Raw genomic sequence first — 18,570 nt, 5'->3', positions numbered from 1 at the left:
AGGGTTAGTGGTTCGATTTCAAGTTCGCCTGGCTACAGGTTAAAGTTTCTCCGGCAAAGACACTGACCCCCAAGATGTCCCTAGTGTCTAATGCTGAGTTGTAAGTCACTTTGGACAAAACCATCTACTTGTAAACTTTTACAAAAATGCATCTTCTACTTTGTAAACCTAAGCATTTTTAAAAACCTACAGCAAATAAACTGCAGCGGTGCAAAAGGTCAGCGCCCGGTTCTGATAAGACAGAAGAGCAATGCCAAGCAAATAAATGAACGTTTACAGTAAATAAAACATCTAATATACAAACTTTTTCTACTAATTTCATCAATGAATATTTTTAACCAAATATCAAATATGACACATGTAAAAAAAACATCTAATACCCAAAGATTTTCTACTAATTTCATCAATGAATATTCTTAACCAAATATCAAACAAGACACACTTGAGCTCCAGTGGCGCAATAGGTCAGCGCGCGGTACTTATAAGACAGTAACCTGCACAGCAATGCCGAGGTTGTGAGTTCGAGCCTCACCTGGAGCAGCCTAGTTTTAATACGGGGACCTGAACTCGATTAGTGGAACGATTAAACTTAACCAAAAACACAATTATGCACACATGACAGGGTTAGTGGTTCGATTTCAAGTTCGCCTGGCTACAGGTTAAAGTTTCTCTGGCAAAGACACTGACACTGACCCCCAAGATGTCCCTAGTGTCTAATGCTGAGTAGAAACTCACTTTGGACAAAACCATCTACTTGTAAACTTTTACAAAAATGCATCTTCTACTTTGTAAACCTAAGTATTTATAAAATCCTACAGCAAATAAACTGCAGCGGAGCAAAAGGTCAGCGCCCGGTTCTGATAAGATAGAAGAGCAATTGAACTTGATTAGTGGAACAGTTAAGTGGAACAGTTAAACTTAACCAACAACACAATTATGCACACATGACAGGGTTAGTGGTTTGATTTCAAGTTCACCCGGCTACAGGTTAAGGTTTCTCTGGCAAAAGACACTGACCCCCAAGATGTGTCTAATGCTGAGTTGTAACTCACTTTGGACAAAACCATCTACTTGTAAACTTTTACAAAAATGCATCTTCTACTTTGTAAACCTAAGCATTTATAAAATCCTACAGCAAATAAACTGCAGCTGCGCAAAAGGTCAGCGCACGGTTATGATAAGATAGAAGAGCAATGCCAAGCGAATAAATGAACGTTTACAGTAAATAAAACATCTAATTTACAAACTTTTTCTACTAATTTCATCAATGAATATTTTTAACCAAATATCAAATATGACACATGTAAAAAAAACATCTAATACCCAAAGATTTTCTACTAATTTCATCAATGAATATTCTTAACCAAATATCAAATAAGACACACATGAGCTCCAGTGGCGCAATCGGTCAGCGCACGGTACTTATAAGACAGTAACCTGCACAGCAATGCCGAGTTTGAGAGTTCGAGCCTCACCTGGAGCAGCCTAGTTTTAATACGGGGACCTGAACTCGATTAGTGGAACAGTTAAACTTAATGAATAACACAATTATGCACACATGACAGGGTTAGTGGTTCGATTTCAAGTTCGCTTGGCTACAGGTTAAAGTTCCTCTGGCAAAGACACTGACCCCCAAGATGTCCCTAGTGTCTAATGCTGAGTTGTAACTCACTTTGGACAAAACCATCTACTTGTAAACTTTTACAAAACTGCATCTTCTACTTTGTAAACCTAAGCATTTATAAAATCCTACAGCAAATAAACTGCAGATGCGCAAAAGGTCAGCGCACGGTTATGATAAGACAGAAGAGCAATGCCAAGCAAATCAATGAATGTTTACAGTAAATAAAACATCTAATATACAAACTTTTTCTACTAATTTCATCAATGAATATTTTTAACCAAATATCAAATATGATACGTAAAAAAAACATCTAATACACAAAGATTTTCTACTAATTTCATCAATGATTATTCTTAAGCAAATATAAAATATAACGTACGTGAGCTCCAGTTGCGCAATAGGTCAGCACGTGGTACTTATAAGACAGTAACCTGCACAGCAATGCAGAGGTTGTGAGTTCAATCCTCACCTGGAGCAGGCTAGTTTTAATACGGGGACCAGAACTCGATTAGTCGAACAGTTAAACTTACCCAACAACACAATAATGCACACATGACAGGGTTAGTGGTTTGATTTCAAGTTCGCCTGGCTACAGGTTAAAGTTTCTCTGGCAAAGACACTGACCCCCAAGATGTCCCTAGTGTCTAATGCTGAGTTGTAACTCACTTTGGACAAAACCATCTACTTGTAAACTTTTACAAAAATGCATCTTCTACTTTGTAAACCTAAGCATTTTTAAAAACCTACAGCAAATAAACTGCAGCGGTGCAAAAGGTCAGTCCCCGGTTCTGATAAGACAGAAGAGCAATGCCAAGCAAATAAATGAATGTTTACACTAAAAAAAATATCTAATACACAAAGATTTTCTACTAATTTCATCAATGAATATTATTAACCAAACATCAAACATGACACACATGAGCTCCAGTGGCGCAATAGGTCAGCGCTGTCTTATAAGTGGAACAGTTAAACTTAATGAATAACACAATTATGCACACATGACAGGGTTAGTGGTTCGATTTCAAGTTCGCCTGGCTACAGGTTAAAGTTTCTCCGGCAAAGACACTGACCCCCAAGATGTCCCTAGTGTCTAATGCTGAGTTGTAACTCACTTTGGACAAAACCATCTACTTGTAAACTTTTACAAAAATGCATCTTCTACTTTGTAAACCTAAGCATTTTTAAAATCACACAGCAAATAAACTGCAGCGGTGCAAAAGGTCAGCGACCGGTTCTGATAAGACAGAAGAGCAATGCCAAGCAAATAAATGAATGTTTACACTAAAAAAAATATCTAATACACAAAGATTTTCTACTAATTTCATCAATGAATATTATTAACCAAACATCAAACATGACACACATGAGCTCCAGTGGCGCAATAGGTCAGCGCTGTCTTATAAGTGGAACAGTTAAACTTAATGAATAACACAATTATGCACACATGACAGGGTTAGTGGTTCGATTTCAAGTTCGCCTGGCTACAGGTTAAAGTTTCTCCGGCAAAGACACTGACCCCCAAGATGTCCCTAGTGTCTAATGCTGAGTTGTAAGTCACTTTGGACAAAACCATCTACTTGTAAACTTTTACAAAAATGCATCTTCTACTTTGTAAACCTAAGCATTTTTAAAAACCTACAGCAAATAAACTGCAGCGGTGCAAAAGGTCAGCGCCCGGTTCTGATAAGACAGAAGAGCAATGCCAAGCAAATAAATGAACGTTTACAGTAAATAAAACATCTAATATACAAACTTTTTCTACTAATTTCATCAATGAATATTTTTAACCAAATATCAAATATGACACATGTAAAAAAAACATCTAATACCCAAAGATTTTCTACTAATTTCATCAATGAATATTCTTAACCAAATATCAAACAAGACACACTTGAGCTCCAGTGGCGCAATAGGTCAGCGCGCGGTACTTATAAGACAGTAACCTGCACAGCAATGCCGAGGTTGTGAGTTCGAGCCTCACCTGGAGCAGCCTAGTTTTAATACGGGGACCTGAACTCGATTAGTGGAACGATTAAACTTAACCAAAAACACAATTATGCACACATGACAGGGTTAGTGGTTCGATTTCAAGTTCGCCTGGCTACAGGTTAAAGTTTCTCTGGCAAAGACACTGACACTGACCCCCAAGATGTCCCTAGTGTCTAATGCTGAGTAGAAACTCACTTTGGACAAAACCATCTACTTGTAAACTTTTACAAAAATGCATCTTCTACTTTGTAAACCTAAGTATTTATAAAATCCTACAGCAAATAAACTGCAGCGGAGCAAAAGGTCAGCGCCCGGTTCTGATAAGATAGAAGAGCAATTGAACTTGATTAGTGGAACAGTTAAGTGGAACAGTTAAACTTAACCAACAACACAATTATGCACACATGACAGGGTTAGTGGTTTGATTTCAAGTTCACCCGGCTACAGGTTAAGGTTTCTCTGGCAAAAGACACTGACCCCCAAGATGTGTCTAATGCTGAGTTGTAACTCACTTTGGACAAAACCATCTACTTGTAAACTTTTACAAAAATGCATCTTCTACTTTGTAAACCTAAGCATTTATAAAATCCTACAGCAAATAAACTGCAGCTGCGCAAAAGGTCAGCGCACGGTTATGATAAGATAGAAGAGCAATGCCAAGCGAATAAATGAACGTTTACAGTAAATAAAACATCTAATTTACAAACTTTTTCTACTAATTTCATCAATGAATATTTTTAACCAAATATCAAATATGACACATGTAAAAAAAACATCTAATACCCAAAGATTTTCTACTAATTTCATCAATGAATATTCTTAACCAAATATCAAATAAGACACACATGAGCTCCAGTGGCGCAATCGGTCAGCGCACGGTACTTATAAGACAGTAACCTGCACAGCAATGCCGAGTTTGAGAGTTCGAGCCTCACCTGGAGCAGCCTAGTTTTAATACGGGGACCTGAACTCGATTAGTGGAACAGTTAAACTTAATGAATAACACAATTATGCACACATGACAGGGTTAGTGGTTCGATTTCAAGTTCGCTTGGCTACAGGTTAAAGTTCCTCTGGCAAAGACACTGACCCCCAAGATGTCCCTAGTGTCTAATGCTGAGTTGTAACTCACTTTGGACAAAACCATCTACTTGTAAACTTTTACAAAACTGCATCTTCTACTTTGTAAACCTAAGCATTTATAAAATCCTACAGCAAATAAACTGCAGATGCGCAAAAGGTCAGCGCACGGTTATGATAAGACAGAAGAGCAATGCCAAGCAAATCAATGAATGTTTACAGTAAATAAAACATCTAATATACAAACTTTTTCTACTAATTTCATCAATGAATATTTTTAACCAAATATCAAATATGATACGTAAAAAAAACATCTAATACACAAAGATTTTCTACTAATTTCATCAATGATTATTCTTAAGCAAATATAAAATATAACGTACGTGAGCTCCAGTTGCGCAATAGGTCAGCACGTGGTACTTATAAGACAGTAACCTGCACAGCAATGCCGAGGTTGTGAGTTCAATCCTCACCTGGAGCAGGCTAGTTTTAATACGGGGACCAGAACTCGATTAGTCGAACAGTTAAACTTACCCAACAACACAATAATGCACACATGACAGGGTTAGTGGTTTGATTTCAAGTTCGCCTGGCTACAGGTTAAAGTTTCTCTGGCAAAGACACTGACCCCCAAGATGTCCCTAGTGTCTAATGCTGAGTTGTAACTCACTTTGGACAAAACCATCTACTTGTAAACTTTTACAAAAATGCATCTTCTACTTTGTAAACCTAAGCATTTTTAAAAACCTACAGCAAATAAACTGCAGCGGTGCAAAAGGTCAGTCCCCGGTTCTGATAAGACAGAAGAGCAATGCCAAGCAAATAAATGAATGTTTACACTAAAAAAAATATCTAATACACAAAGATTTTCTACTAATTTCATCAATGAATATTATTAACCAAACATCAAACATGACACACATGAGCTCCAGTGGCGCAATAGGTCAGCGCTGTCTTATAAGTGGAACAGTTAAACTTAATGAATAACACAATTATGCACACATGACAGGGTTAGTGGTTCGATTTCAAGTTCGCCTGGCTACAGGTTAAAGTTTCTCCGGCAAAGACACTGACCCCCAAGATGTCCCTAGTGTCTAATGCTGAGTTGTAACTCACTTTGGACAAAACCATCTACTTGTAAACTTTTACAAAAATGCATCTTCTACTTTGTAAACCTAAGCATTTTTAAAATCACACAGCAAATAAACTGCAGCGGTGCAAAAGGTCAGCGACCGGTTCTGATAAGACAGAAGAGCAATGCCAAGCAAATAAATGAATGTTTACACTAAAAAAAATATCTAATACACAAAGATTTTCTACTAATTTCATCAATGAATATTATTAACCAAACATCAAACATGACACACATGAGCTCCAGTGGCGCAATAGGTCAGCGCTGTCTTATAAGTGGAACAGTTAAACTTAATGAATAACACAATTATGCACACATGACAGGGTTAGTGGTTCGATTTCAAGTTCGCCTGGCTACAGGTTAAAGTTTCTCCGGCAAAGACACTGACCCCCAAGATGTCCCTAGTGTCTAATGCTGAGTTGTAAGTCACTTTGGACAAAACCATCTACTTGTAAACTTTTACAAAAATGCATCTTCTACTTTGTAAACCTAAGCATTTTTAAAAACCTACAGCAAATAAACTGCAGCGGTGCAAAAGGTCAGCGCCCGGTTCTGATAAGACAGAAGAGCAATGCCAAGCAAATAAATGAACGTTTACAGTAAATAAAACATCTAATATACAAACTTTTTCTACTAATTTCATCAATGAATATTTTTAACCAAATATCAAATATGACACATGTAAAAAAAACATCTAATACCCAAAGATTTTCTACTAATTTCATCAATGAATATTCTTAACCAAATATCAAACAAGACACACTTGAGCTCCAGTGGCGCAATAGGTCAGCGCGCGGTACTTATAAGACAGTAACCTGCACAGCAATGCCGAGGTTGTGAGTTCGAGCCTCACCTGGAGCAGCCTAGTTTTAATACGGGGACCTGAACTCGATTAGTGGAACGATTAAACTTAACCAAAAACACAATTATGCACACATGACAGGGTTAGTGGTTCGATTTCAAGTTCGCCTGGCTACAGGTTAAAGTTTCTCTGGCAAAGACACTGACACTGACCCCCAAGATGTCCCTAGTGTCTAATGCTGAGTAGAAACTCACTTTGGACAAAACCATCTACTTGTAAACTTTTACAAAAATGCATCTTCTACTTTGTAAATCTAAGTATTTTTAAAAACCTACAGCAAATAAACTGCAGCGGTGCAAAAGGTCAGCGCCTGGTTCTGATAAGACAAAAGAGCAATGCCAAGCAAATAAATGAATGTTTACAGTAAATAAAACATCTAATACACAAAGATTTTCTACTAATTTCATCAATGAATATTCTTAACCAAATATCAAATAAGACACACGTGAGCTCCAGTGGCGCAATAGGTCAGCGCGTGGTACTTATAAGACAGTAACCTGCATAGCAATGCCGAGGTTGTGAGTTCGAGCTTCACCTGGAGCAGCCTAGTTTTAATACGGGGACCTGAACTAGATTAGTGGAACAGTTAAACTTAACCAACAACACAATAATGCACACATGACAGGGTTAGTGGTTCGATTTCAAGTTCGCCTGGCTACAGGTTAAATTTTTTCTGGCAAAAGACACTGACCCCCAAGATGTCCCTAGTGTCTAATGCTGAGTTGTAACTCACTTTGGACAAAACCATCTACTTGTAAACTTTTACAAAAATGCATCTTCTACTTTGTAAACCTAAGCATTTTTAAAATCACACAGCAAATAAACTGCAGCTGTGCAAAAGGTCAGCGCCCGGTTCTGATAAGACAGAAGAGCAATGCCAAGCAAATAAATGAATGTTTACAGTTAAAAAAACATCTAATACACAAACTTTTTCTACTAATTTCATCAATGAATATTCTTAACCAAATATCAAATAAGACACACGTGAGCTCCAGTGGCGCAATAGGTCAGCGCGCGGTACTTATAAGACAGTAACCTGCATAGCAATGCCGAGGTTGTGAGTTCGAGCTTCACCTGGAGCAGCCTAGTTTTAATACGGGGACCTGAACTAGATTAGTGGAACAGTTAAACTTAACCAACAACACAATAATGCACACATGACAGGGTTAGTGGTTCGATTTCAAGTTCGCCTGGCTACAGGTTAAATTTTTTCTGGCAAAAGACACTGACCCCCAAGATGTCCCTAGTGTCTAATGCTGAGTTGTAACTCACTTTGGACAAAACCATCTACTTGTAAACTTTTACAAAAATGCATCTTCTACTTTGTAAACCTAAGCATTTTTAAAATCACACAGCAAATAAACTGCAGCTGTGCAAAAGGTCAGCGCCCGGTTCTGATAAGACAGAAGAGCAATGCCAAGCAAATAAATGAATGTTTACAGTTAAAAAAACATCTAATACACAAACTTTTTCTACTAATTTCATCAATGAATATTCTTAACCAAATATCAAATAAGACACACGTGAGCTCCAGTGGCGCAATAGGTCAGCGCGCGGTACTTATAAGACAGTAACCTGCATAGCAATGCCGAGGTTGTGAGTTCGAGCCTCACCTGGAGCAGCCTAGTTTTAATACGGGGACCTGAACTTGATTAGTGGAACAGTTAAACTTAACCAACAACACAATTATGCACACATGACAGGGTTAGTGGTTTGATTTCAAGTTCGCCCGGCTACAGGTTAAAGTTTCTCTGGCAAAGACACTGACACTGACCCCCAAGATGTCCCTAGTGTCTAATTCTGAGTAGTAACTCACTTTGGACAAAACCATCTACTTGTAAACTTTTACAAAAATGCATTTTCTACTTTGTAAATCTAAGTATTTTTAAAAACCTACAGCAATTAAACTGCAGCGGTGCAAAAGGTCAGCGCCTGGTTCTGATAAGACAAAAGAGCAATGCCAAGCAAATAAATGAATGTTTACAGTAAAAAAAACATCTAATACACAAAGATTTTCTACTAATTTCATCAATGATTATTCTTAAGCAAATATCAAATAAGACACACGTGAGCTCCAGTGGCACAATAGGTCAGCGCACGGTACTTATAAGACAGTAACCTGCATAGCAATGCTGAGGTTGTGAGTTCAAGCCTCTCCTGGAGCAGCCTAGTTTTAATACGGGGACCTGAACTCGATTAGTGGAACCGAAGATGTCCCTAGTGTCTAATGCTGAGTTGTAAGTCACTTTGGACAAAACCATCTACTCAAAAACTTTTACAAAAATGCATCTTCTACTTTGTAAACCTAAGTATTTATAAAATCCTACAGCAAATAAACTGCAGCGGACCAAAAGGGCAGCGCCCGGTTCTGATAAGATAGAAGAGCAATGCCAAGCGAATAAATGAACGTTTACAGTAAATAAAACATCTAATATACAAACTTTTTCTACTAATTTCATCAATGAATATTTTTAACCAAATATCAAATATGACACATGTAAAAAAAACATCTAATACCCAAAGATTTTCTACTAATTTCATCAATGAATATTCTTAACCAAATATCAAATAAGACACACATGAGCTCCAGTGGCGCAATCGGTCAGCGCACGGTACTTATAAGACAGTAACCTGCACAGCAATGCCGAGTTTGAGAGTTCGAGCCTCACCTGGAGCAGCCTAGTTTTAATAGAGGGGACCTGAACTCGATTAGTGGAACAGTTAAAATTAATGAATAACACAATTATGCACACATGACAGGGTTAGTGGTTCGATTTCAAGTTCGCTTGGCTACAGGTTAAAGTTTCTCCGGCAAAGACACTGACCCCCAAGATGTCCCTAGTGTCTAATGCTGAGTTGTAACTCACTTTGGACAAAACCATCTACTTGTAAACTTTTACAAAAATGCATCTTCTACTTTGTAAACCTAAGCATTTTTAAAAACCTACAGCAAATAAACTGCAGCGGTGCAAAAGGTCAGTCCCCGGTTCTGATAAGACAGAAGAGCAATGCCAAGCAAATAAATGAATGTTTACAGTAAAAAAAAACATCTAAAATACAAACTTTTTCTACTAATTTCATCAATGAATATTTTTAACCAAATATCAAATATGACACATGTAAAAAAAACATCTAATACCCAAAGATTTTCTACTAATTTCAACAATGAATATTCTTAACCAAATATCAAATACAACACATGTGAGCTCCAGTGGCGCAATAGGTCAGTGCGCGGTACTGATAAGATAGAAGAGCAATTGAAATTGATTAGTGGAACAGTTAAGTGGAACAGTTAAACTTAACCAACAACACAATTATGCACACATGACAGGGTTAGTGGTTTGATTTCAAGTTCACCCGGCTACAGGTTAAAGTTTCTCTGGCAAAAGACACTGACCCCCAAGATGTATCTAATGCTGAGTTGTAACTCACTTTGGACAAAACCATCTACTTGTAAACTTTTACAAAAATGCATCTTCTACTTTGTAAACCTAAGCATTTATAAAATCCTACAGCAAATAAACTGCAGCTGCGCAAAAGGTCAGCGCACGGTTATGATAAGATAGAAGAGCAATGCCAAGCGAATAAATGAACGTTTACAGTAAATAAAACATCTAATTTACACACTTTTTCTACTAATTTCATCAATGAATATTTTTAACCAAATATCAAATATGACACATGTAAAAAAAACATCTAATACCCAAAGATTTTCTACTAATTTCATCAATGAATATTCTTAACCAAATATCAAATAAGACACACATGAGCTCCAGTGGCGCAATCGGTCAGCGCACGGTACTTATAAGACAGTAACCTGCACAGCAATGCCGAGTTTGAGAGTTCGAGCCTCACCTGGAGCAGCCTAGTTTTAATAGAGGGGACCTGAACTCGATTAGTGGAACAGTTAAACTTAATGAATAACACAATTATGCACACATGACAGGGTTAGTGGTTCGATTTCAAGTTCGCTTGGCTACAGGTTAAAGTTTCTCCGGCAAAGACACTGACCCCCAAGATGTCCCTAGTGTCTAATGCTGAGTTGTAACTCACTTTGGACAAAACCATCTACTTGTAAACTTTTACAAAACTGCATCTTCTACTTTGTAAACCTAAGCATTTATAAAATCCTACAGCAAATAAACTGCAGATGCGCAAAAGGTCAGCGCACGGTTATGATAAGACAGAAGAGCAATGCCAAGCAAATAAATGAATGTTTACAGTAAATAAAACATCTAATATACAAACTTTTTCTACTAATTTCATCAATGAATATTTTTAACCAAATATCAAATATGATACGTAAAAAAAACATCTAATACACAAAGATTTTCTACTAATTTCATCAATGATTATTCTTAAGCAAATATAAAATATAACGTACGTGAGCTCCAGTGGCGCAATAGGTCAGCACGTGGTACTTATAAGACAGTAACCTGCACAGCAATGCCGAGGTTGTGAGTTCAATCCTCACCTGGAGCAGGCTAGTTTTAATACGGGGACCAGAACTCGATTAGTGGAACAGTTAAACTTAACCAACAACACAATAATGCACACATGACAGGGTTAGTGGTTCGATTTCAAGTTCGCTTGGCTACAGGTTAAAGTTTCTCTGGCAAAAGACACTGACCCCCAAGATGTGAAAAAACATCTAAAATGCAAACTTTTTCTACTAATTTCATCAATGAATATTTTTAACCAAATATCAAATATGACACATGTAAAAAAAAACATCTAATACCCAAAGATTTTCTACTAATGTCATCAATGAATATTCTTAACCAAATATCAAATAAGACGCACATGAGCTCCAGTGGCGCAATCGGTCAGCGCACGGTACTTATAAGACAGTAACCTGCACAGCAATGCCGAGGTTGTGAGTTCGAGCCTCACCTGGAGCAGCCTAATTTTAATACGGGGACCTGAACTCGATTAGTGGAACGATTAAACTTAACCAAAAACACAACTATGCACACATGACAGGGTTAGTGGTTCGATTTCAAGTTCGCCTGGCTACAGGTTAAAGTTTCTCTGGCAAAGACACTGACACTGACCCCCAAGATGTCCCTATTGTCTAATGCTGAGTAGAAACTCACTTTGGACAAAACCATCTACTTGTAAACTTTTACAAAAATGCATCTTCTACTTTGTAAACCTAAGCATTTTTAAAATCACACAGCAAATAAACTGCAGCGGTGCAAAAGGTCAGCGCCTGGTTCTGATAAGACAAAAGAGCAATGCCAGGCAAATACATGAATGTTTACAGTAAAAAAAACATCTAATACACAAAGATTTTCTACTAATTTCATCAATGATTATTCTTAAGCAAATATCAAATAAGACACACGTGAGCTCCAGTGGCACAATAGGTCAGCGCGCGGTACTTATAAGACAGTAACCTGCATAGCAATGCCGAGGTTGTGAGTTCGAGCCTCACCAGGAGCAGCCTAGTTTTAATACGGGGACCTGAATTAGATTAGTGGAACAGTTAAACTTAACCAACAACACAATAATGCACACATGACAGAGTTAGTGGTTCGATTTCAAGTTCGCCTGGCTACAGGTTAAGCTTTTTCTGGCAAAAGACACTGACCCCCAAGATGTCCCTAGTGTCTAATGCTGAGTTGTAACTCACTTTGGACAAAACCATCTACTTGTAAACTTTTACAAAAATGCATCTTCTACTTTGTAAACCTAAGCATTTTTAAAATCACACAGCAAATAAACTGCAGCTGTGCAAAAGGTCAGCGCCCGGTTCTGATAAGACAGAAGAGCAATGCCAAGCAAATAAATGAATGTTTACAGTTAAAAAAAACATCTAATACACAAACTTTTTCTACTAATTTCATCAATGAATATTCTTAACCAAATATCAAATATGACACGTAAAAAAAACATCTAATACCCAAAGATTTTCTACTACTTTCAACAATGAATATTCTTAACCAAATATCAAATATAACACATGTGAGCTCCAGTGGCGCAATAGGTCAGTGCGCGGTACTTATAAGACAGTAACCTGCACAGCAATGCCGAGGTTGTGAGTTCGAGCCTCACCTGGAGCAGCCTAGTTTTAATACGGGGACCTGAACTCAATTAGTGGAACGATTAAACTTAACCAAAAACACAATTATGCACACATGACAGGGTTAGTGGTTCGATTTCAAGTTCGCCTGGCTACAGGTTAAAGTTTCTCTGGCAAAGACACTGACACTGACCCCCAAGATGTCCCTAGTGTCTAATGCTGAGTAGTAACTCACTTTGGACAAAACCATCTACTTGTAAACTTTTACAAAAATGCATTTTCTACTTTGTAAATCTAAGTATTTTTAAAAACCTACAGCAAATAAACTGCAGCGGTGCAAAAGGTCAGCGCCTGGTTCTGATAAGACAAAAGAGCAATGCCAAGCAAATAAATGAATGTTTACAGTAAAAAAAACATCTAATACACAAAGATTTTCTACTAATCTCATCAATGATTATTCTTAAGCAAATATCAAATAAGACACACGTGAGCTCCAGTGGCACAATAGGTCAGCGCACGGTACTTATAAGACAGTAACCTGCATAGCAATGCTGAGGTTGTGAGTTCAAGCCTCTCCTGGAGCAGCCTAGTTTTAATACGGGGACCTGAACTCGATTAGTGGAACCGAAGATGTCCCTAGTGTCTAATGCTCAGTTGTAAGTCACTTTGGACAAAACCATCTACTCAAAAACTTTTACAAAAATGCATCTTCTACTTTGTAAACCTAAGTATTTATAAAATCCTACAGCAAATAAACTGCAGCGGAGCAAAAGGGCAGCGCCCGGTTCTGATAAGATAGAAGAGCAATGCCAAGCGAATAAATGAACGTTTACAGTAAATAAAACATCTAATTTACAAACTTTTTCTACTAATTTCATCAATGAATATTTTTAACCAAATATCAAATAAGACACACATGAGCTCCAGTGGCGCAATCGGTCAGCGCGCGGTACTTATAAGATAGTAACCTGCACAGCAATGCCGAGGTTGTGAGTTCGAGCCTCACCTGGAGCAGCCTAGTTTTAATACGGGGACCTGAACTCAATTAGTGGAACGATTAAACTTAACCAAAAACACAATAAGGCACACATGACAGGGTTTGTGGTTCGATTTCAAGTTCGCCTGGCTACAGGTTAAAGTTTCTCTGGCAAAGACACTGACCCCCAAGATGTCCCTAGTGTCTAATGCTGAGTTGTAACTCACTTTGGACAAAACCATCTACTTGTAAACTTTTACAAAAATGCATCTTCTACTTTGTAAACCTAAGCATTTTTAAAAACCTACAGCAAATAAACTGCAGCGGTGCAAAAGGTCAGTCCCCGGTTCTGATAAGACAGAAGAGCAATGCCAAGCAAATAAATGAATGTTTACACTAAAAAAAATATCTAATACACAAAGATTTTCTACTAATTTCATCAATGAATATTATTAACCAAACATCAAACATGACACACATGAGCTCCAGTGGCGCAATAGGTCAGCGCTGTCTTATAAGTGGAACAGTTAAACTTAATGAATAACACAATTATGCACACATGACAGGGTTAGTGGTTCGATTTCAAGTTCGCCTGGCTACAGGTTAAAGTTTCTCCGGCAAAGACCCTGACCCCCAAGATGTCCCTAGTGTCTAATGCTGAGTTGTAAGTCACTTTGGACAAAACCATCTACTTGTAAACTTTTACAAAAATGCATCTTCTACTTTGTAAACCTAAGCATTTTTAAAATCACACAGCAAATAAACTGCAGCGGTGCAAAAGGTCAGCGACCGGTTCTGATAAGACAGAAGAGCAATGCCAAGCAAATAAATGAATGTTTACACTAAAAAAAATATCTAATACACAAAGATTTTCTACTAATTTCATCAATGAATATTATTAACCAAACATCAAACATGACACACATGAGCTCCAGTGGCGCAATAGGTCAGCGCTGTCTTATAAGTGGAACAGTTAAACTTAATGAATAACACAATTATGCACACATGACAGGGTTAGTGGTTCGATTTCAAGTTCGCTTGGCTACAGGTTAAAGTTTCTCCGGCAAAGACACTGACCCCCAAGATGTCCCTAGTGTCTAATGCTGAGTTGTAACTCACTTTGGACAAAACCATCTACTTGTAAACTTTTACAAAACTGCATCTTCTACTTTGTAAACCTAAGCATTTATAAAATCCTACAGCAAATAAACTGCAGTTGCGCAAAAGGTCAGCGCACGGTTATGATAAGATAGAAGAGCAATGCCAAGCGAATAAATGAACGTTTACAGTAAATAAAACATCTAATTTACAAACTTTTTCTACCAATTTCATCAATGAATATTTTTAACCAAATATCAAATATGATACGTAAAAAAAACATCTAATACACAAAAATTTTCTACTAATTTCATCAATGATTATTCTTAAGCAAATATAAAATATAACACACGTGAGCTCCAGTGGCGCAATAGGTCAGCGCGTGGTACTTATAAGACAGTAACCTGCACAGCAATGCCGAGGTTGTGAGTTCAATCCTCACCTGGAGCAGGCTAGTTTTAATACGGGGACCAGAACTAGATTAGTGGAACAGTTAAACTTAACCAACAACACAATAATGCACACATGACAGGGTTAGTGGTTCGATTTCAAGTTCGCCCGGCTACAGGTTAAAGTTTCTCTGGCAAAGACACTGACACTGACCCCCAAGATGTCCCTAGTGTCTAATTCTGAGTAGTAACTCACTTTGGACAAAACCATCTACTTGTAAACTTTTACAAAAATGCATTTTCTACTTTGTAAATCTAAGTATTTTTAAAAACCTACAGCAATTAAACTGCAGCGGTGCAAAAGGTCAGCGCCTGGTTCTGATAAGACAAAAGAGCAATGCCAAGCAAATAAATGAATGTTTACAGTAAAAAAAACATCTAATACACAAAGATTTTCTACTAATTTCATCAATGATTATTCTTAAGCAAATATCAAATAAGACACACGTGAGCTCCAGTGGCACAATAGGTCAGCGCACGGTACTTATAAGACAGTAACCTGCATAGCAATGCTGAGGTTGTGAGTTCAAGCCTCTCCTGGAGCAGCCTAGTTTTAATACGGGGACCTGAACTCGATTAGTGGAACCGAAGATGTCCCTAGTGTCTAATGCTCAGTTGTAAGTCACTTTGGACAAAACCATCTACTCAAAAACTTTTACAAAAATGCATCTTCTACTTTGTAAACCTAAGTATTTATAAAATCCTACAGCAAATAAACTGCAGCGGAGCAAAAGGGCAGCGCCCGGTTCTGATAAAATAGAAGAGCAATGCCAAGCGAATAAATGAACGTTTACAGTAAATAAAACATCTAATTTACAAACTTTTTCTACTAATTTCATCAATGAATATTTTTAACCAAATATCAAATAAGACACACATGAGCTCCAGTGGCGCAATCGGTCAGCGCGCGGTACTTATAAGATAGTAACCTGCACAGCAATGCCGAGGTTGTGAGTTCGAGCCTCACCTGGAGCAGCCTAGTTTTAATACGTGGACCTGAACTCAATTAGTGGAACGATTAAACTTAACCAAAAACACAATAAGGCACACATGACAGGGTTTGTGGTTCGATTTCAAGTTCGCCTGGCTACAGGTTAAAGTTTCTCTGGCAAAGACACTGACCCCCAAGATGTCCCTAGTGTCTAATGCTGAGTTGTAACTCACTTTGGACAAAACCATCTACTTGTAAACTTTTACAAAAATGCATCTTCTACTTTGTAAACCTAAGCATTTTTAAAAACCTACAGCAAATAAACTGCAGCGGTGCAAAAGGTCAGTCCCCGGTTCTGATAAGACAGAAGAGCAATGCCAAGCAAATAAATGAATGTTTACACTAAAAAAAATATCTAATACACAAAGATTTTCTACTAATTTCATCAATGAATATTATTAACCAAACATCAAACATGACACACATGAGCGCCAGTGGCGCAATAGGTCAGCGCTGTCTTATAAGTGGAACAGTTAAACTTAATGAATAACACAATTATGCACACATGACAGGGTTAGTGGTTCGATTTCAAGTTCGCCTGGCTACAGGTTAAAGTTTCTCCGGCAAAGACCCTGACCCCCAAGATGTCCCTAGTGTCTAATGCTGAGTTGTAAGTCACTTTGGACAAAACCATCTACTTGTAAACTTTTACAAAAATGCATCTTCTACTTTGTAAACCTAAGCATTTTTAAAATCACACAGCAAATAAACTGCAGCGGTGCAAAAGGTCAGCGACCGGTTCTGATAAGACAGAAGAGCAATGCCAAGCAAATAAATGAATGTTTACACTAAAAAAAATATCTAATACACAAAGATTTTCTACTAATTTCATCAATGAATATTATTAACCAAACATCAAACATGACACACATGAGCTCCAGTGGCGCAATAGGTCAGCGCTGTCTTATAAGTGGAACAGTTAAACTTAATGAATAACACAATTATGCACACATGACAGGGTTAGTGGTTCGATTTCAAGTTCGCTTGGCTACAGGTTAGAGTTTCTCCGGCAAAGACACTGACCCCCAAGATGTCCCTAGTGTCTAATGCTGAGTTGTAAGTCACTTTGGACAAAACCATCTACTTGTAAACTTTTACAAAAATGCATCTTCTACTTTGTAAACCTAAGCATTTTTAAAATCACACAGCAAATAAACTGCAGCGGTGCAAAAGGTCAGCGACCGGTTCTGATAAGACAGAAGAGCAATGCCAAGCAAATAAATGAATGTTTACACTAAAAAAAATATCTAATACACAAAGATTTTCTACTAATTTCATCAATGAATATTATTAACCAAACATCAAACATGACACACATGAGCTCCAGTGGCGCAATAGGTCAGCGCTGTCTTATAAGTGGAACAGTTAAACTTAATGAATAACACAATTATGCACACATGACAGGGTTAGTGGTTCGATTTCAAGTTCGCCTGGCTACAGGTTAAAGTTTCTCCGGCAAAGACACTGACCCCCAAGATGTCCCTAGTGTCTAATGCTGAGTAGAAACTCACTTTGGACAAAACCATCTACTTGTAAACTTTTACAAAAATGCATCTTCTACTTTGTAAACCTAAGCATTTATAAAATCCTACAGCAAATAAACTGCAGCTGCGCAAAAGGTCAGCGCACGGTTATGATAAGATAGAAGAGCAATGCCAAGCGAATAAATGAACGTTTACAGTAAATAAAACATCTAATTTACAAACTTTTTCTACTAATTTCATCAATGAATATTTTTAACCAAATATCAAATATGACACATGTAAAAAAAACATCTAATACCCAAAGATTTTCTACTAATTTCATCAATGAATATTCTTAACCAAATATCAAATAAGACACACATGAGCTCCAGTGGCGCAATCGGTCAGCGCACGGTACTTATAAGACAGTAACCTGCACAGCAATGCCGAGTTTGAGAGTTCGAGCCTCACCTGGAGCAGCCTAGTTTTAATACGGGGACCTGAACTCGATTAGTGGAACAGTTAAACTTAATGAATAACACAATTATGCACACATGACAGAGTTAGTGGTTCGATTTCAAGTTCGCTTGGCTACAGGTTAAAGTTTCTCCGGCAAAGACACTGACCCCCAAGATGTCCCTAGTGTCTAATGCTGAGTTGTAACTCACTTTGGACAAAACCATCTACTTGTAAACTTTTACAAAACTGCATCTTCTACTTTGTAAACCTAAGCATTTATAAAATCCTACAGCAAATAAACTGCAGTTGCGCAAAAGGTCAGCGCACGGTTATGATAAGATAGAAGAGCAATGCCAAGCGAATAAATGAACGTTTACAGTAAATAAAACATCTAATTTACAAACTTTTTCTACCAATTTCAT

The 18,570-nt window shown here is 37.6% G+C and overlaps 18 non-coding genes across 18 annotated transcripts; all 18 read left to right on the top strand.

Annotated features, from left to right (window-relative positions):
- Positions 1 to 446: 446 nt before the first annotated feature.
- On the top strand, positions 447 to 540 carry trnai-uau (transfer RNA isoleucine (anticodon UAU)). Its single transcript has 2 exons — positions 447 to 484; positions 505 to 540. It is a non-coding gene; the product is annotated as a tRNA-Ile (tRNA).
- Positions 541 to 1,389: 849 nt separating this feature from the next.
- Positions 1,390 to 1,483, top strand: trnai-uau (transfer RNA isoleucine (anticodon UAU)). Its single transcript has 2 exons — positions 1,390 to 1,427; positions 1,448 to 1,483. It is a non-coding gene; the product is annotated as a tRNA-Ile (tRNA).
- Positions 1,484 to 3,519: 2,036 nt separating this feature from the next.
- trnai-uau (transfer RNA isoleucine (anticodon UAU)) lies at positions 3,520 to 3,613 on the top strand. Its single transcript has 2 exons — positions 3,520 to 3,557; positions 3,578 to 3,613. It is a non-coding gene; the product is annotated as a tRNA-Ile (tRNA).
- An 849-nt stretch (positions 3,614 to 4,462) lies between these two features.
- On the top strand, positions 4,463 to 4,556 carry trnai-uau (transfer RNA isoleucine (anticodon UAU)). Its single transcript has 2 exons — positions 4,463 to 4,500; positions 4,521 to 4,556. It is a non-coding gene; the product is annotated as a tRNA-Ile (tRNA).
- Positions 4,557 to 6,592: 2,036 nt separating this feature from the next.
- trnai-uau (transfer RNA isoleucine (anticodon UAU)) lies at positions 6,593 to 6,686 on the top strand. Its single transcript has 2 exons — positions 6,593 to 6,630; positions 6,651 to 6,686. It is a non-coding gene; the product is annotated as a tRNA-Ile (tRNA).
- A 450-nt stretch (positions 6,687 to 7,136) lies between these two features.
- On the top strand, positions 7,137 to 7,230 carry trnai-uau (transfer RNA isoleucine (anticodon UAU)). Its single transcript has 2 exons — positions 7,137 to 7,174; positions 7,195 to 7,230. It is a non-coding gene; the product is annotated as a tRNA-Ile (tRNA).
- A 445-nt stretch (positions 7,231 to 7,675) lies between these two features.
- On the top strand, positions 7,676 to 7,769 carry trnai-uau (transfer RNA isoleucine (anticodon UAU)). Its single transcript has 2 exons — positions 7,676 to 7,713; positions 7,734 to 7,769. It is a non-coding gene; the product is annotated as a tRNA-Ile (tRNA).
- Positions 7,770 to 8,214: 445 nt separating this feature from the next.
- trnai-uau (transfer RNA isoleucine (anticodon UAU)) lies at positions 8,215 to 8,308 on the top strand. Its single transcript has 2 exons — positions 8,215 to 8,252; positions 8,273 to 8,308. It is a non-coding gene; the product is annotated as a tRNA-Ile (tRNA).
- Positions 8,309 to 9,270: 962 nt separating this feature from the next.
- Positions 9,271 to 9,364, top strand: trnai-uau (transfer RNA isoleucine (anticodon UAU)). Its single transcript has 2 exons — positions 9,271 to 9,308; positions 9,329 to 9,364. It is a non-coding gene; the product is annotated as a tRNA-Ile (tRNA).
- A 1,092-nt stretch (positions 9,365 to 10,456) lies between these two features.
- trnai-uau (transfer RNA isoleucine (anticodon UAU)) lies at positions 10,457 to 10,550 on the top strand. The gene is made up of 2 exons: positions 10,457 to 10,494; positions 10,515 to 10,550. It is a non-coding gene; the product is annotated as a tRNA-Ile (tRNA).
- A 525-nt stretch (positions 10,551 to 11,075) lies between these two features.
- trnai-uau (transfer RNA isoleucine (anticodon UAU)) lies at positions 11,076 to 11,169 on the top strand. The gene is made up of 2 exons: positions 11,076 to 11,113; positions 11,134 to 11,169. It is a non-coding gene; the product is annotated as a tRNA-Ile (tRNA).
- Positions 11,170 to 11,494: 325 nt separating this feature from the next.
- Positions 11,495 to 11,588, top strand: trnai-uau (transfer RNA isoleucine (anticodon UAU)). Its single transcript has 2 exons — positions 11,495 to 11,532; positions 11,553 to 11,588. It is a non-coding gene; the product is annotated as a tRNA-Ile (tRNA).
- A 450-nt stretch (positions 11,589 to 12,038) lies between these two features.
- On the top strand, positions 12,039 to 12,132 carry trnai-uau (transfer RNA isoleucine (anticodon UAU)). The gene is made up of 2 exons: positions 12,039 to 12,076; positions 12,097 to 12,132. It is a non-coding gene; the product is annotated as a tRNA-Ile (tRNA).
- A 526-nt stretch (positions 12,133 to 12,658) lies between these two features.
- trnai-uau (transfer RNA isoleucine (anticodon UAU)) lies at positions 12,659 to 12,752 on the top strand. The gene is made up of 2 exons: positions 12,659 to 12,696; positions 12,717 to 12,752. It is a non-coding gene; the product is annotated as a tRNA-Ile (tRNA).
- An 880-nt stretch (positions 12,753 to 13,632) lies between these two features.
- trnai-uau (transfer RNA isoleucine (anticodon UAU)) lies at positions 13,633 to 13,726 on the top strand. Its single transcript has 2 exons — positions 13,633 to 13,670; positions 13,691 to 13,726. It is a non-coding gene; the product is annotated as a tRNA-Ile (tRNA).
- A 1,416-nt stretch (positions 13,727 to 15,142) lies between these two features.
- Positions 15,143 to 15,236, top strand: trnai-uau (transfer RNA isoleucine (anticodon UAU)). The gene is made up of 2 exons: positions 15,143 to 15,180; positions 15,201 to 15,236. It is a non-coding gene; the product is annotated as a tRNA-Ile (tRNA).
- Positions 15,237 to 16,116: 880 nt separating this feature from the next.
- On the top strand, positions 16,117 to 16,210 carry trnai-uau (transfer RNA isoleucine (anticodon UAU)). The gene is made up of 2 exons: positions 16,117 to 16,154; positions 16,175 to 16,210. It is a non-coding gene; the product is annotated as a tRNA-Ile (tRNA).
- A 1,864-nt stretch (positions 16,211 to 18,074) lies between these two features.
- Positions 18,075 to 18,168, top strand: trnai-uau (transfer RNA isoleucine (anticodon UAU)). The gene is made up of 2 exons: positions 18,075 to 18,112; positions 18,133 to 18,168. It is a non-coding gene; the product is annotated as a tRNA-Ile (tRNA).
- Positions 18,169 to 18,570: the final 402 nt, after the last annotated feature.

This window comes from Channa argus, chromosome 1, assembly GCF_033026475.1.
Source record: "Channa argus isolate prfri chromosome 1, Channa argus male v1.0, whole genome shotgun sequence".
Classification (NCBI taxonomy): domain Eukaryota; kingdom Metazoa; phylum Chordata; class Actinopteri; order Anabantiformes; family Channidae; genus Channa; species Channa argus.
Note: the sequence above shows the minus strand (reverse complement) of the source record. Positions and strands in the feature narration are given on the sequence as shown.